We start from the raw sequence: 16,662 nt of genomic DNA, 5'->3' as shown, positions 1-16,662 counted from the left end.
CTGTTCCTAAACATCGCAGTACATCAGATATAGAAGTAAAGCAGACTGAAAGTACTATGTACAGTGGTTTATTCTCATTTTTTGCACTAAATACTGAAGAAAAAGAGAGGAAAAAAAAAACATGCATGCACATCAATGCGAAGGATGACACTGCTTTTCCTGAACAAGTAAATCAATTCTCGGTTCTGTGACACTCAGGGCCAGTCTCATATCAGCGGCGGGGTCAAGTCTATTTCTGTACTTATTTTTCAAGTATGTCAATATTGAAAATGCCTGTTCACAAGCATAGGTTGTAGGAAATGGAAGAAGCATATTTAGAGCTTTGTCAAATAGCTGTGGGAATGTTGAGGCAGTGCCCAACCAAAATGTGACCAAGTCCTGTGTACTAAAGATCTCTTTCAGAACACTGTTAGCCCTCAGCTCTAAGAACTCACACTCAATTTCCACACTTTCAGTGTTGAAAACCGAAATATCCACGTGAAATGGGGACACAAGCCACTGCACATTCCCTGTTTCTGGGAAGTACTGAGCCATGTGAGACCTAAGACTACTCAGGTGGGCCATCATGATGCTCCTGTCAGCAGTAGAAACACCATGAGAGCCCTCACACGAACTAAGTCTTTTGAATGGGCTGTAATCAGCTCTATTCAAGCGGCTCAATCAACTCTGCAGTTTACTGCAGAACGCCCTGATGGTATCTGCAGCGCTGACTAAAGTAACCTGCTTCCCTTGCAAGCTTTGGTTAAGCATGTTTAGATGTTCAAACATGTCCGTGAGGTACGCTAGCCGCACCACAAAAGACTGCTGCATGAATGGATCTGCTAGGGCTGAATCCTCAGAGAGGAAAGCAGCCAGTTCATCTCTCAAATCAAAGACCCTGCTTAAAACGTTACCGCGCGAAAGCCACGGCACCTCCGCGTGGAGCAGCAGGTATTGATGTTCTGCCCCCGTCTCATTACACAGCGCTTTGAAAAGGCGGGCGGCTTTGGGTTTCGCCTTGACGCTATTTACGACTTTGACAACAGACATTAAATCGCTGCTCAGCTCTTTTGAAGCCAGGACTTCTCTATGAATCATGCAGTGGGTAAACATAACGTCATTGTTCACTTGCCTGATCAGCGCAACGAGTCCTTTCACGTGTCCTGTCATGGACTTGGCACCATCAGTGCAAACCGCGATACAGTTCATCCAGCTAAGTCCTCCTTTAACAAAGAAATCATTTACCGTGTTGAACATATCCCTTCCAGTCGTTGTCGTCAGCAGTTCAATGCAGCAAAGGAATTCCTGTACAATTGCACCATCCAAAACGTATCTCACGAACGTCACCAGTTGGGGGCAGCCAGACACATCGCAACTCTCGTCGACGGCGATGGCAAACTTTGATGAGTTTTTCGCGCCCCGGATCACTTGGTTCTCCACGTCATCCGCCATTTCGCGAATCCTTCGTCCAACGGTGTCGTTGGAGCACGGAATCTGTTGCACCTTTTTCAAGTGCTCTTCGCCGATCACCGTTCTCACCACGTCTTGTTCGCAGGGCATAATAAGGTCCTTGCATATTGTGTGAGGCTTCATATTCTTCGTTATCCGGTAGCTCAGCAGGTACGTTGCTTTTGTTGTGCTATGGGACGGCCACGTTTTCTGTGATGAGAAACAGCAGGCTATTCAAATTTGAACTTTGCAAGAAATCTCCAGCTTTCTTACCTGTTTAGCTGAGTTCAGCTTCTGCATTTCCAGCTGCTGCTTTTTCTTCTCAAAGAAGTCTTTGGTCCTGTCCTTGTACGATGGATGTTTCGTGACTAGGTGCCGCAAAAGCTTTGCTGGGTTCATGGAGCTGTTCGCCAGGACTTCGCCACATATAACGCACTGAGGATTTCCCGCACAGTCGATAAAGCCATACTGCAGGTAACTGCTGCAGTATGCCCTAAACTTGCCGTTCTTACTCATACGGGATCTGCTGTCGGCCTCCCGACTCGAAAGTACCGAAAGGGCGTTCTGCGCTGCACTCCACACGTCTGCTCCACGTGCGGGGACTGAACGGGTGACTAATACTGGTCACGTGGCTCCGTGCTCCGCGAACGAACGCCGCAGCCGTGGTGCACGCGCTTCTGGCCTGCCGAGCGACCTTGAGCGTCCTTCTGTGAATGGACGGGAAGGCAGCTCACGGAACCCCTGTGTTCCGCGGAACCCAGTTTGAGAACCACTGCTCTACGTCCATTTGGGCTGTGAGGTTAGGCAGCCACATCTGGTTGTTGCACTGAAATATTCGGCCAGTCTCTCTTGGGCACATCTCAGGTCATTTAATAGACACGTATGGCTAAAGGCTCCAACTTTCTGTGGTGGAAAATTAATTTTTCCACGGGGCTCCAATGTCATATCCGCAAGCGTCCGCGAGTAAAAATAGCAAATTCCGCACCATTCTGCAAGTGTGGCACAAATGCATGTCTGGAAGCAGATGCACTCAGATCAAGCCAGTCAATACCTCAAAGAGATGAACACATTTTCTGTTTTATTCTCTGTTAACCACAATAATAATACATATAGCTATGCGGATTACAATATGCACGAACTGTTACACAATGTGAATGCAAAACATTTACTCGCAGCCTGCACTACCTCTACTTCTCAAAGGATAGCGACATGGTCGAATGGGGGTTGTGCTCACAGGACAAGTTAATCCACCGTCAATGGTTCCACTAGCATTCAGCTGGTGCTGCATGGCTGCCACATTTAACTCTTCTTCCACAAGAGCTGCTAGATAGGGCTGCATCGTATCTGGCCCAAATGCTACATTCATGGGAGGATCAGGTTGGCGGACACCCTGTGAAGCGGTGTTCTGTGTATGGAACTGCACACCCTGAACCTGACACGTCCTCAGCGTGTTGTCATCTCCGTCCACACCACCGTATTCTGGCTGGAGTTTATACGCCGCCTTCAATCTGTTTGCGTGCACGTGGCGTACATCGTTTCCATGCATAGCTTTTATTTTGAACGTTACCCGGGACGTTTTTTTTTTTAACTCTGTAGGGACCCCTCCATTTTGGACTAAACTTTTTTGTAAGGCCCTTAGGGGTATAATCAACGCCAAGATAAACCCTGTCACCAGCTCTGTAAGTCGCCTCCTTGCTTCTTTTGTCGTACAGCCATTTCAGTTTTTCGGCGGACTCCTTTAGGGCCTTGGCTGCTATGTCATGCCAGATCTGCGTTCGCTTGGCTAATTCCTCTCGATAATTTTCCATACAAGAGTATGACACTTCTAGCGGTGCGTCGATGATGGAGCTCGGCAAATCCGGATCCCATCCGTACAGCGGATAAAACGGAGTCTCTCCATTGCCATCGTGAACAGCAGTGTTGTAAGCGAACATCACGAAAGGGACCCACTCGTCCCAGTTACGCTGATCGTGGGTCACTTAGTGCGACAACATACGTGTCAGCGTCTGGTTGAATCTTTCCACGACACCATTGGACTGCGGATGGTAGGGTGTGGTCTGAATTTTGTCGATGTTTAGTATTTTACAGACGTCCTTGATCAGTTTTGAAAGAAAATTTGTGCCCTGGTCAGTCAACAGCTGTCGCGGCACTCCATGTTGCAGAACTGTGTCGCTGTGGTACAGCAGGCTGCGTGTTTTTCTCGAAGTCCGCAAGGAAAAATGCAGCATCGTCTACTTCATATAGTCGCCACGTTTAGGCACTGGAACACACTGATTATCTTCAAAGACATCTTGAATTCGAGGGGTGTCTGAATTGGGTTTTGGAGCTGGAGAGTGGAAAAGTTCTCAAGGCTGTCTTTTGTGAACCTGGAGGTGAGAACAAACTGAAGCTCCCAGTTCTCCAGTAGGTGTTTCTGGAACCCCAGGATAGATGTTGAAAGAGCCACACTGGCTTGACAAGGATTAGAATGTCCATTGCCTCTCTTGAGATGCCCGAACATGTCCATGAAGTCTCAGCTCATGAGTTCACAGCTTCTTCATGTTCGGTCAGTTGTGGAGACTCAATGCCATGACAGTGTCGCGGATGCACACAAGGTCGAACCATTGATTTACTTGATCAATAAGCTATGCTGTAGCGGTCTGGCCAGCTGTAGGTTTCAATTACTGTGCACAGCACAACCACTGTCGTGTGGCTAGAAATGGTCATTGCGTTGGACACCTTCATCTTATCAAAGTGATTTGGGACTACAACTTGTTTTATCACTTTCGGTGCAACTTTGAAGACGCTGTCATATTGATCTGCAAAGTTCCCTTGTCCTGATAAGCAGTTGCTTGCTGAGGTATTGTGCAACGCAGCTGCGGCCAACGTCTCTGCAAAATTTTTTTCGTGAATACTTTGTTGTACAACTCCATCCCAAAGGTGAAGAACGCATCACTCAAACGAACTGCAGGTCCAGCTCTAGCAGACGGGTGCATGTTTTCTTGGTCCCTTCTGAAACAAAAACCAAATAAGTTGGTATAATAGATGATTGGAAAAGATCAAGCAATACTACTTATATTTGTTACAGCTGAGGCACATAAAAATACCATTTGACGTCATCCTTGTGGTTCAGTGTCGTTGCAGTCAAACTTTGTGGGCACTGCTGTTGGCCTCAACGATCGTTGTTTATCGGCTCGATTTTTCTCGAATTCGCTTCTTGAAAGTGAGTTTCATTACGTCAAGAAAAAAATAAATAAATGTACAGTATGTCAGGAGCAAAAGACTTGCAAAGATTTCTCTCACCTCACAAAGCTGGCTGTATGGCATGAGCTTCAAGTCACTTAACATTTCACGTTGTCCAGCCAAACTTGGCTTCTCGTCGGATCAGCGGGGAAGCGAAACACGCAAAACCCTTTTCAAACTTGAGTTTCTGCAGCATGGTCCAACACAGAACTCCATCGCGCAACATTCCGGACGCCCAAAGAGTCGAATCCGATCAATTACGCAGACTGCCAAAAAATCATGTTTTGACCATTTGGCAGGAAATACCAGAACGGCATGGGTCAGCTGTGCAAGTGGCTAGGGATGGCTTAGAAGGGATCCTATGTGGATTTCACATGGATTCCGGCTTACAGGGTGGAGCAACGGCGAAGGTAACGTCACAAACAGGCCCGGCCTTAGAGGTGTTTGAAGATCAAAGAATGGCCTTGCTGATGTCCAGCGCAATGGCATATAGACTCTTCCGCTTTTTCTTTGCTCCAACCATAATTCCTTGGAGGAGTATCAGGTTCTGCAGTCTTCAGCTTGCCATTTGTTGAACAGAGTACCCTCGGAGAGTCTCGACAGAATGAGCTAGGCAAACAAGCGATAGATCAGGGAAGCTATGGTAATCGTCCTGTAGTCTCCACCCTTTTTGGGACCAGGTCTTGTCCTCTGGAGGCGTAGAGTGGTATCGAGTCCTTGAAATCGGGAGGGACTTTCTGGTCCCGCAGCCACATGTTCAACGCCTGAGCCCACTCTGCGGATAAGACGTGCGTAATGTTGTTTAGGGTGACCTTGCCCAGGCCATTCGCAGACTTTGAGTTCATGGAAACTATTTTCTTCTGAACCTCAGTCTCAGAGAGAAGAGAAGTCAAGAAGAGAAATCAACCAGAGCCTGTTGCTTCGAGGGTAGGTCTTTATCCACCGGTCTGGATTCTGCCGAGAAGATGAGGACAGCATGAATCTCTGAAAAAGTCACTGCAAGGGCGTCCTCAGTCTGCTCAGCCAACAAGCCATCTCGCATGACTCCTGGGCCTAGATAATAGAGCTGGTGCAGCCGGTTGTGTCAACGCCACCTAGGTAGAGAAAGCCTGCTTACTCGTCGACGTGACGTAACAGCTAAGAGTCGGCCAATCAGGATGGTGTTTTCAATGGCGGAAGCCAATCACGAATGAGCATTCACGGGTCATAGCTGTGGAGACGAGCCCCTGACGTCTGCGAGCAGTGCTTGAACATCCCCGCATATTAAATGGGAAAACGTTAAAATAAAGCGGAAACGGTCCCATATCTTTTTCAAGACTGATTTTCTGGAAAGCATGTTTCACTACTTGTCTACAGATTCAGGTCTACAGGTCCCAAGTAAGCTGCAATCCTTAGTGAGTTCTTGAATTCACAGAACGGCGATTTGCAGTTGCAGACGAATTCTGGGTTTATATGTCCACATAGCGGAGGAGGCAAAAAGCAGGCCTTCTGTATCTAGGTGGCGTTGGTTGTGTGTCTGCTTCTGTAGCGATCTGTTTTGGGGACCTCTGCCTTCAATCTCCATTTGGGGTTTTCGGCCATGTTTCCCGTTCGGTTTCTGCTCCCACCTTGCATTTTTGAAACCGAACTGTAGGGGCCCACTTGGAACGTAGAGATGCTAACGACAGTATCCTTGATATGATGGAGATGGATATGCTCTTTGAATAGCCTGAACAGCTCACCCAGGTATCTGTCAGGCAAAGGTAGCCCCAGTCCCAACTGACAAATGATGAATAGGTTGTGAACCTTAGATACCTGCATGAAAAACAAAAATTCCATTGGGGACATGCATTTCACATTCACTAAGTGATGCCAGCAAGCACGTCTCTTTTTCTGGGAATTCATTTCATGACAGCCACATAACTGTTTCTCTAGCATACTGTTTATGTGCAAATTTGCAAAAGGTGGAAAATTCTGAATTTCTTTTTTTCCCTCCAATGTTCGTCGGTAGAGAAGCCACGCTGCCACAACTGTCAAGTCCACAATGTGCGTGAACAGCTTGAAATACCATTTTTTTACTCCTGATATAGATGCGGTACAAGCCCAACAGTGAGTCCAGCGTAGTAGAATAATGTGACTCCTCAGCGATGTGGTCACTCGTATAAAATCGCTTCTAACTGGCGCTGCTCTGCAGAGGAGAAAACATGACTACTCTCTTAGGAAGACAGACGAACACTACTTTATTGTACAACAGACGGAAATAGAAGTGCGTACATTGTGAGATATCACCAAGTTCAATTCGGTTAAAGTCTCGTTCCAGGCCCCAACATGACGCGTATTCGGTTACATACGCGGTCTTCTGTTCATGTCTGGCCTGTAAGGGGCCGTCCAACAAGTGTCCATTCGATTCGTTCGTTGTTTCGTTTTCGTATCATCCAGCAAGTCCACTCCTCCCATGTGCTTACTGTATTGTGCAATTACACTCGGGCACTTGATTGATATGGTTTGTCTTTCTTTTCTTGACCATCTCTGTACGTAGTGCAGTGGCTCAGTGCCCACGAAGGTCGACAGTATATTCAGAGGCTTGTTGTCATCCTAGCAAACTCAACATATATCTACGCCATCCACGGTTGCAACAACCTCGTCGCATGCACCCCGCTCCTGTTTCTTTGTCGCCTTCATCCCTTTTAGAGGACAGCCTGGAACCCTATTCATTCTCACTGTTCCGACACACCAGATACCCTTCTTTGCTAGGTGCACCTGTAGTTTCGGGATGCTGGAGTAATTGTCAAAGTACAATTTATGACCCTTGTGCTCGGGTACAATGCTACTCATGCGCAGTACTACATTTCCATTTGCCCCGCAATCGAAGCTCCTATCAGGTGCAGTGTTCTCCTGACCAGAGTATATCTCAATGTTGTACGGGAAACCACTCACTTCACACAGCAAGAACAGCTTATAACCGCATTTGTGTGGCTTCTTAGGATTATACTGCTTTAGTCATCTGTTACTGATCTGTAGTGATCTGTTACTGATGTAGTGCACATCCCCACCAGCAATGGGGTGGAGTATCGCCTCTGGCGATGAGCCTCCCCACTCTCCATCTCAAAATAAAGTTGTTGTTGTACTGCTTTAGTGAACTACGCCCTTTGAATGCGCAGATTTGCTCATCTACAATAAGGCACTCCTCTAGGGGTGCGCTGAAAAGCCTCTCCCGCACAGAGTTGAGCAAAGGTCGTATCTTGATGAGACGGTCATACTGTGGTGTGTCTCTTGCTGCTTGGCTTTCGTTGTTGTTGAAATGTATATACTTCTTTATCTGTTCCCACTTCTTCAGGGTCATCAGGTTACCAATCTGTGGAACAAAGAACTTGGCATTCCAGTACAGTCTTGTGCGTGGAAGTTGTATCAGTGACGTCCACATGAGAGATCCGATGAATGCCTTGATTTCTGGCCTACTGAAGCTTGCTGGCCTTTCCGGGCAGCTCTGTGTGGCATACAGGTTTGTCTGCAGAGTAATTTCACTCTGAAGTGAGGGAGGAAACAGGTAGTGGAACTGCAATGCTGTCTTCAGGTCTTTCACCATATCTGGCAGTTCAGAGCATCCTGTGAATTGTGTCTGTTGTGGTGGCACATATAAACGTTTGTGCTTCCCTTGCAACCTCCTCTTTTCTGGCATGGCTTTTGAGGATGATACAGCCTGGCTTGCGGGTTGCTCTTCGTCGCCGTCATATGCTTCCGTATCTGATCATGACAAATCGTGAGCAGCGGGAACACTGCGTGCTGCCGAGGGCTTGGGTACACCTGTAACACGTGTAATGAATGCCACGTGTGAAACAATGTGGAAGAAATCAAACAAAATCGAGCATGATACGTTCAGGGAACACAATGTGCTCATGTGCTATGCCAACATTTTTGCGGTAAACAATCAACAAATTATCACATTTGTAAACAACGTGCTCATCCATTTACAGTCCACATCTCTCGCCGTCAGAATCATCCAAGTCCGAGCCGTCACTTTTATCCGGTGGTGGTTTCACAGCGGTAGTTCGATGTCGAGAGTAAAACCTCGAAGGATGCATTCCACTGAAAGCAACAAAAAAAATGGCGTAGTTGCACCAGGTGCCAAAGTTGGCACCAACCAGTTACAACGTGTAGTGTGCAGTATAACGTTCAGAACATTAGCAAACCACTACTGTATGATTATAACTGATGTACGGTAATCCACATTATCAAACCACTACTGTATGATTATAACTGATGTACGGTAATCCACATTAGCAACGCCGTGTGAAAAAAACTATGTCTTACATGCGTATTTTGGATGGTTGTACCTGAAGTTGAAGCTGTTCAGAAAGCATGGGTAATCTCCACTTCCTTTTCTCAAAGGGTTCAATAAGGCATGTTTAGATGGCACCACAAGGCCCCAGATTTGGGAACTCATGCAACAGACGGTTAATGCCAAAGTCATGTGCAACAGCCATGATGTTGTGAGACATGGAATGGTAATAAGGAATAACTGCAGCTTTAGCAGAGGAAAAGTTAAAATCGGGACGGGTTGGTGATTCATTCTAAAAACGATAAAAACTCCCAGTGCAAGGGGACAACAAAAGGGACAAAGGATGAGACAAACAGTTTGTCTCGTCCTTTGTCCCCTTCGTTGTCCCGATGCACTGGGGTTTTTGCCATTTTTGGCTTAGAAGAGGGTTCCATCGTATCTGACGGGGTGATAGGGGGAACAAGTCCCATTTTTCGAAGCAAAATCAGAGCCCTAGAAGCAAAGACATGCTCATCATTGCAACCTTGTAACAATTTGTTGAGTTGGGTCAAAACAGTTGACGACAGATTGTGCACACAGCTTTTTGTTATCTCAGATTTCAACAAAGATGTAATAATACCAAACTTAAGAGACTTGGAGTGCGAAGTGCAACAGGGCAAAAGTTGTTTTGCCTTATTATTGCAGTAAAATGAACAAAGTCTGGAACGAACAGAAAGTGTAAAGTCAGGAAACTTTAAAACAGCACAACTAGGGTGTTCATTCACTACAATGTCAGGAGGCAAGGAAGAGGAGATGATCACAATAAAATCATCCTTATAATGGCAAACACAAAATAAACCATCTACAAATTTGGCGATTGTGAACATACACACAGTGTTGTCCAAATCATTGAGGTACACTTCAGCAAGAATGGGAGCAACAGAAGATCAGATGCAAACACCATTAGCTTGTACCACGGATTTGTTTTTGTAGTGGATAACCGTTGAATCAAGGTAGGTTTTCAGTTCTGTTAGGAAATTGGCAGGAGATATACCGACAGCATTCAGAAAGGTTATTGTGTCCCGCAATTTATTGATAACTAGGGTCCTTCGTTTTGGGGTTTTATGATTTTTGAAATTCGGGAGGGAAAAATCGGGTGCTATTTACACACGAAAATTCGGGGAGAAATCGGGCGCTATGATCTCTGTTTGACATGTTACCGGGGAGTTTTCAGGTGAAACAAAAGGCATATGAAACAAAAACTGCTGTGACACTGGGACGAGAAACAATAATCTGTATATTTCGGAACTGGGATAATGAATGACCGCGGTATTCAAACACTTGCCCGAGCTCCACAAAAGTTTGCCTTTGACTCCTGCAGGAGGGGATCATAAACGGAGGACAAATAGATTGTCACAAATAGCTGTCTTTGCTGATATTATGATTCACTTTTCCAATGGTTCACCGAGAAGGACAAGTTGAAGGACTGCAAAGATTTCGGGTAGATATAGGGTTTTACCCGAATTCTTGAAAATTTGTTCGGGGGGGAACTATCGTGAAAAATCGGGTTCAACCCGAAAACGATGAACCGTAACGATAACGTGACAGAGCAGCAGGGGGACATCCATGGGATAATGTATGGTAAATCCTTAATATCAAGGGACAACATGGTAACACTCTGGCCGTTGGGCGCTTCGATGCACTCAGTCAATTCTTTTGAGTTCCCTATGAATGGGACCCACGGAAAGAAATAGAGTTAAGAGCCCACTGCAAAAAGACAGGTACAATTGTTTGCCAAGTTCCGTGTTGAACTCTGTCCTACATACCACATGCCACACACAATGGGAACGCAATACACAACAGCTGTGCAGCAGGAAACGAGTGGGTTACGGTGATTAACACTGCAGCCTTCGAAAACATAAGAAACGGGGGAAAGCCTGTTTAGCCTGAAAACGTTGGAGAAAACAATCTTAATACCAAAGTGTCTGGCGACAGCCAGTATGTTATGCGAGTCACTGTGATGATAGGGAATAGCAGTAGTCTTAGTGATGGGTCCTTCGATAACGTTATGAACAACAGAAGTGAGACGAGAAAATTTACATAACAACACCAAGGCTCTAGATGCTATAATGTTTCTGTCAAAACCCGCAGACATTAACCTGATACACTGACGAGAAACACTGAAATTGACATGGTGAAAACAGCTGTTAGAGATAGCGGCATTAAGCAAAGAGGAGATAATACCATGTTTTACAATTTTTGGAGTGGGAATTTGAATAAGGCAACAGGGGCTTTGCTTCCTCTTTGCCGTAACACCAACACAAGCCGAAGTCTGATAAGAAAGTGAGGTCAAGAAATTTGATTTTATAGCACGAAGGGAACTCGGCAGAAAATTTGAGTTCCGGATCAAACAAAGTGAGGGTAGAAACCAGGCTGTCCGTAGATAAGGCAGGCAGATCAAAAATCACAATTCCATCATCGACATTCCTACGGACAAATAGCACACCCTCAACAATACTAGACATGAAAAGCTGAATGACGTTGTTCAGAGCGTTCAAATAAATTTTGGAAAGAATGGCTTTAAGAAGCACTGGTGCTTCAAGACCTTGAGCAAAACTACATATCCTACATTCCACTTGTCTGTCAAAGACGAAATAAAGATGCAGAGACTTTCTTTTTGCTGTGTCTTTTGGGAACTACAAATGAAATTACTGTGCATGATGGGGACCTTGGAGGTCCATTCCCTCTACAAGATCAGACTAATGCACTAAGTCAAAAGGTCAAATGTAGCCTCTCCAGCAACAAGGAAACAAGGAAAAGGAAACAACAACAAGGAAAAAAATCAAGGAAGCCCTATTGCTCAGTATTTGCGTTGCGAGTTTGACCCTCATACAATTGAAAACTACAGGCTAAATGCGGTAGTCAGATTGGGTGGAATTTTAGGGGCGATCCGATCCATAGAACTGTTTGATGAGGGAAGTAGTATGGCTATCATTGGTAACCAGACCCCTGTAGCAGGTGGATCTACCCCTGTACAAGCCGTTAACTGACCCTGCCCGCAATGTACATCATTCCTCCTGCACAATACAGATTATGCACATGCAAAAATAGACATAGACAAACAGTACAAGTGAAAATATATTTATTAATGCCAATTATGTGCCAGTAGTGTTGAGAATTGTGCCAGTTGTAATGCCAATCAGCCGAAAAGCCTTCACACCTGAAAAAGGAATAAGACAATATAGTATACTACTTGTAACAACAAAATCAGCGAAGAGTGATACCACCGGGAATTTTTCAGGTCCAGTTAGCAGTACAACAGCTGCACGATAACCCAGCGCGCAGTTATCCAATGAGTCTTTTTCCTACACCCCCTAGTGCAATATAGACCATCGCTCCCATGTGACAGAAATTATATGCTTCCAGCAAACATGCAAAAATAGACAGACATAAAAGGTGCAAGTGAAAATATATACATTAATGCCAATTACTATACACCAGTGGTGCTGGGAATTGTGACAGTTCGAATGCCAGTCAGGTGTAGGAGAAAACCCCAGCTGAAACACCTTCACACTAGTGATGGGCAATCCAGTCCCACTTTGGTGAACTCGTTCGTACAGTTCAGTTTGGTTCACTGAACCGCTCAAAAGATTCGTTCTTTCGTTCATCTTTCCGTGACGTCGTAACATCATGTGACCGATCTCAACGGCGAACCGGCATCTACTTATGTGCAGGGTTGTAGACAGTAACTGAGTAAGAGTTCTGTTTTGTGGGCGAGCGTGTTCCATGATGGGTGTTCGTACAACACATTACCGCGCTAAATCTGACAGTCACCTGCCGGCCATATTGGTCAGATGTTGCGATAAGCGAATGCATGTTTATGGGACAGTCTCTCGCTGTCATGAAGGAAATGAACAATTCATTCTGCCGCACTGTAACTCTCTCGTAGTTTACATTTTCTTCAGTCCACTTTCCGCTTGCTTCCGCCTCTCTGCAGAGCTTTCTTTGGTCACGCAAATTCACTTTCATAGTTACTTTTTGGTCCCCTTCATAGTAGGACCATTTTTTTCGCCTGCACCCCGGCCCTGAACTAGTTCAAGCAGTGCAACACTCTCACATTCTTTTCGCCATGGACCTTGCATGTATTTAAAAACTGGTGATGGGCCGGTGCGTGACTTTTCGTTCGAAAAGAATGAACTTAGTCTACGGGAAACAGCAAGACTCACTGCGACCTGTTAGTAAGAATCGAAAGCCACCCACGATCGAGCTTACTTCCTACTCGAGGTAGTGTTTCCGCCGCTCCCGGCGGTCGAATGAATCAACACTCAACTATTCCGGTGCGGGCGCCATCTGTCGGCATTCCTCCGAAGCTTGAATATGACAGACCACGAGCTCGAGTGGCCACACCGAGAGCTTACCGGTTTGTGATTGGCTGAGCCCCACGATCAGGGATGAATCGGAGAGCACTGGAGCGAGTCGCAAAGCCAGGGATCGAAGAACGATAGAGAACTCAACTGAATCGAAGGAATAGGAGAACCAGGAGAACCGTTCACTCGCGAGCTGAATCGAAGAGCAACGGATTCGTTTGCTCTCAAACGGCGCACTGGTTCATGGGTTCTTCGGTTCTCCGCGACTCGCTGCGTTGTTCTTGCTGGTCTCCTTTGGAATCTTAGCGTTGGTTCACTACGGCACGTCGATATCGAGCTTTGTGGCGGATGTCATGTGGGTGGAAGTATTCAGAATCAAAAATGTATTTTCTGTTTTTTTGTTTCTGATCGGCTCGCTCTACGTATCGCTGGTGGTGATCTGCACTCGATAATTCCAAGTTATTTGTCAGGTATACCGGAAAAGGCCCTTTCTGGCTAGCATGTGAGATGGCGGACATGTTTTTCATGTACGTATTTAGTAATGATCAGTACTTAGACATCTTAAACCAGACCCCTGGTGCCTGCGTACTTCGAATTTGGCGCCTCAGTGGCTACGGTAGAGGCTCCGCATAGAAAACTAGTACTGATGAGGGTCACATGACCCACTGACGTCAATGATTCGCGAACGAATCTTTCGAACAAGTCCCTAATGTTCACTGATTTGAACGAACACATCAGATTTGGGCCACGTGCGCTAAGCTTCGCCTGGCTAACTACTGCGCATACGTTCAACACTGACAGCGGCGAACATAGATGGCGACATGCGCGCCATCGACTGGAGGAGAGTGGAGAAACGAGAAACTGTGAAGCGAACGCAGCGAAACCTGACAAAACGGGGACGTCTAAGTGAACTGGTGAACGAGTACGATCTACGATAGTGAAGGAGTTCATTCAGTTTGTGCTCGGGATTCGTTCATTCCGAACTGTTCATTCGCGAATGACACATCACTACTTCACATGTGAAAAAGAGACAAGGCAGTACCCATCGAAATATATACATTTTACGTCAATCTTTATTTGTGATGAATCAGTTCCTGTAGTACTTCTAGTAAAACTCGTTTAATTAATTCATGCAGGTTCTATTCCTCTTAAAGAAAACAGTCAGCATTCACGACATTCCTTTCGACTTGATAACTGACATATTTCATTACAATATCCATGACCTGAAGTAGCTTATTACTATCATCATCGTCAACATGCATTATTACGCTACAAACTTTTAGATTGACAGAAAGCAACATATGATGCACTCCATTTGACGACAAAATCTGCTAGGGGTGCTGCCACCAGGAATTTTGTGGATCCAGTTTTGGTACAGTTGCTTTGGGGATCCCTGCAAGTTCCTCAATGGGCCTCACGAACACACAGCAATCTGTTCGAAGAACTTCGGCCACCCTTTGGTTGTTTTCTCTTTTCCATTTCCTTTTGAAGAGCCTAGCCTTGCCTAGCCTAGTCTTGAGCTAGCCTGCTTCAGCTTCTTGACGCACATGGTGTCATCCTGTGCTTTGCACGCTATGTGCATCAAGTATCCCGTACCGTGAGTTCGTGACGTCAGAAACTCTTCCACATAGGCGAACTTAGTGAGCTGGCGCATTACGCGCATCCAAATACCTATGTCCTTGTCTTTCCAGACTTTCCAGTCTGGGTCACTTGTGGTGGTGGGGGGACTACCACATAGTGGTGTCCGTCAACTAGGCCCGGGTCGTTTCCGACCATGAGAAGAAGTTCAAGGATGGGTTGCGGGACCAACAATGAGGAGGGGAGGGCAGCGATGGCACATCTGTTGTCTCTCGTCGTGCGAGCGAGGCGTCCAACTTGGCATGTTCTAATATAGAACAACCGTTGAATGCATGTGCCCATGTAGTCCCTTGACAGGAGCGGTGCGAAGGGGAACTTATCGTACATTACATTGTACAATGTCTCACCCAGGGGCTTGAGGATGTAGATGTTGACTGTTTAGTCAACATACTGTAGGGCGGCGGCGCAGCGACCAATCCGCATGGGCAGTTGGTCATTTCTCCAGTAGGGGTCATCCTGCTGGGGAGGCTGGGCAGCCGGGGCTGATGCCATTTGATTTGGTTTAATACCCAATCTTACCAGGGCTTCCCCCACGTTAGTGGTTCGAGCCGTAGTGGCAGCAGCATTTACTTCGTCTCCGGGGTTTTACATGACTAGCGCTTTGTCTTGCTTCGGGACTGAACAGGTGATGGATAGACGCAGATTGGCGAAGTCGCGCGGTCACAATATGACACAGTCGGTGGTGGTGTGGTCTGAGTTGATCGTGTTTGGGTTAAACCAAATAATCTCTGGTTTTCCTCGCGTGCGCGCTGTCTAGCAGCTTTCGTTAATGGAGGGGTGGTAAAACCAGTGATCACTCGTGTTCCGTCGGGGTCTACTCTGTAACGAACAGAGTCTTCAGTATAATAGACCGGAGCCGTGCTGGCTGGCTGGCCGGTTTACGTCAGCAATCGGACGGCGGGGCCCTAGGGGGCGACCCGCTCATTGAGAGGGCAAGCAATTTACATGCAGGGCGTTCTGAGAAGAACGGTTAGGAGAGAAGGAGGTGAGGTTATCTAGAACTTCAAAGGAGTGAAGGGTAGCGAGAAGCAAGCGATAAATGACACAGGACTGCCAATGCTGCCCCTCCCTGCCCCTTCGCAAAATCTTGTGAACCACTTACCACGTTCTTGTGATGAATAGTTTCATTGCCATAAACAGTCTTAATCATTTGAAATGTTTCCATAGCAGTTTTCCCCAACTTGAAACAATATTTAATGTTTGCACATTGTTCCATCACAGGATTTCGATAGGGTCGATAGGGGATTGGATGGTACGGTCACACTTCATATCACAACTCACGAAAGAAGTGCGCTGGCGCTGCCAATGTTATTGAGGCGAATAGTTAAAACGTGTTACTATGAAATGCATTCTGCGCTTCACAGATGGTGCTGCAGTAGCTGTGGAGAGTGTATTCAGTCACCTTTTCACTGGGAAAAAGTTGTATGATGGCAAGAAGGATGACGCTGTACCTCCTCTTGTAGTTATAATGATCTGAACCTTTGTCTTTGAGGGGCACACCTCAGCATGACATCCATCCAAAGCTCCGAAACCTTGAGGGAGTCCGGCCACAGCCTCAAACCGACGTAGGTGCTTTGAAAGTTCTGCCTGTGCTTGGTGCCTCACAAACTTTGCTTCAAGTTTGTCCACAGCCACTGAGCTAAACTCTCTGTACACAAGGTTAACAAAGGACTTACTAATGACAACAACGTTGCCCACAATCTTGTTTTCCGCAGATGACGATAACTGATAGGGAGCAACAGCAACTCTCTTTTGCAATGGCAGGAACTT

Source organism: Ornithodoros turicata, unplaced genomic scaffold (assembly GCF_037126465.1).
Source record: "Ornithodoros turicata isolate Travis unplaced genomic scaffold, ASM3712646v1 Chromosome85, whole genome shotgun sequence".
In the NCBI taxonomy this organism is placed as follows: Eukaryota; Metazoa; Arthropoda; class Arachnida; order Ixodida; family Argasidae; genus Ornithodoros; species Ornithodoros turicata.
The sequence above is the reverse complement of the archived record's forward strand: the minus strand, read 5'-3'. Positions refer to the sequence as shown.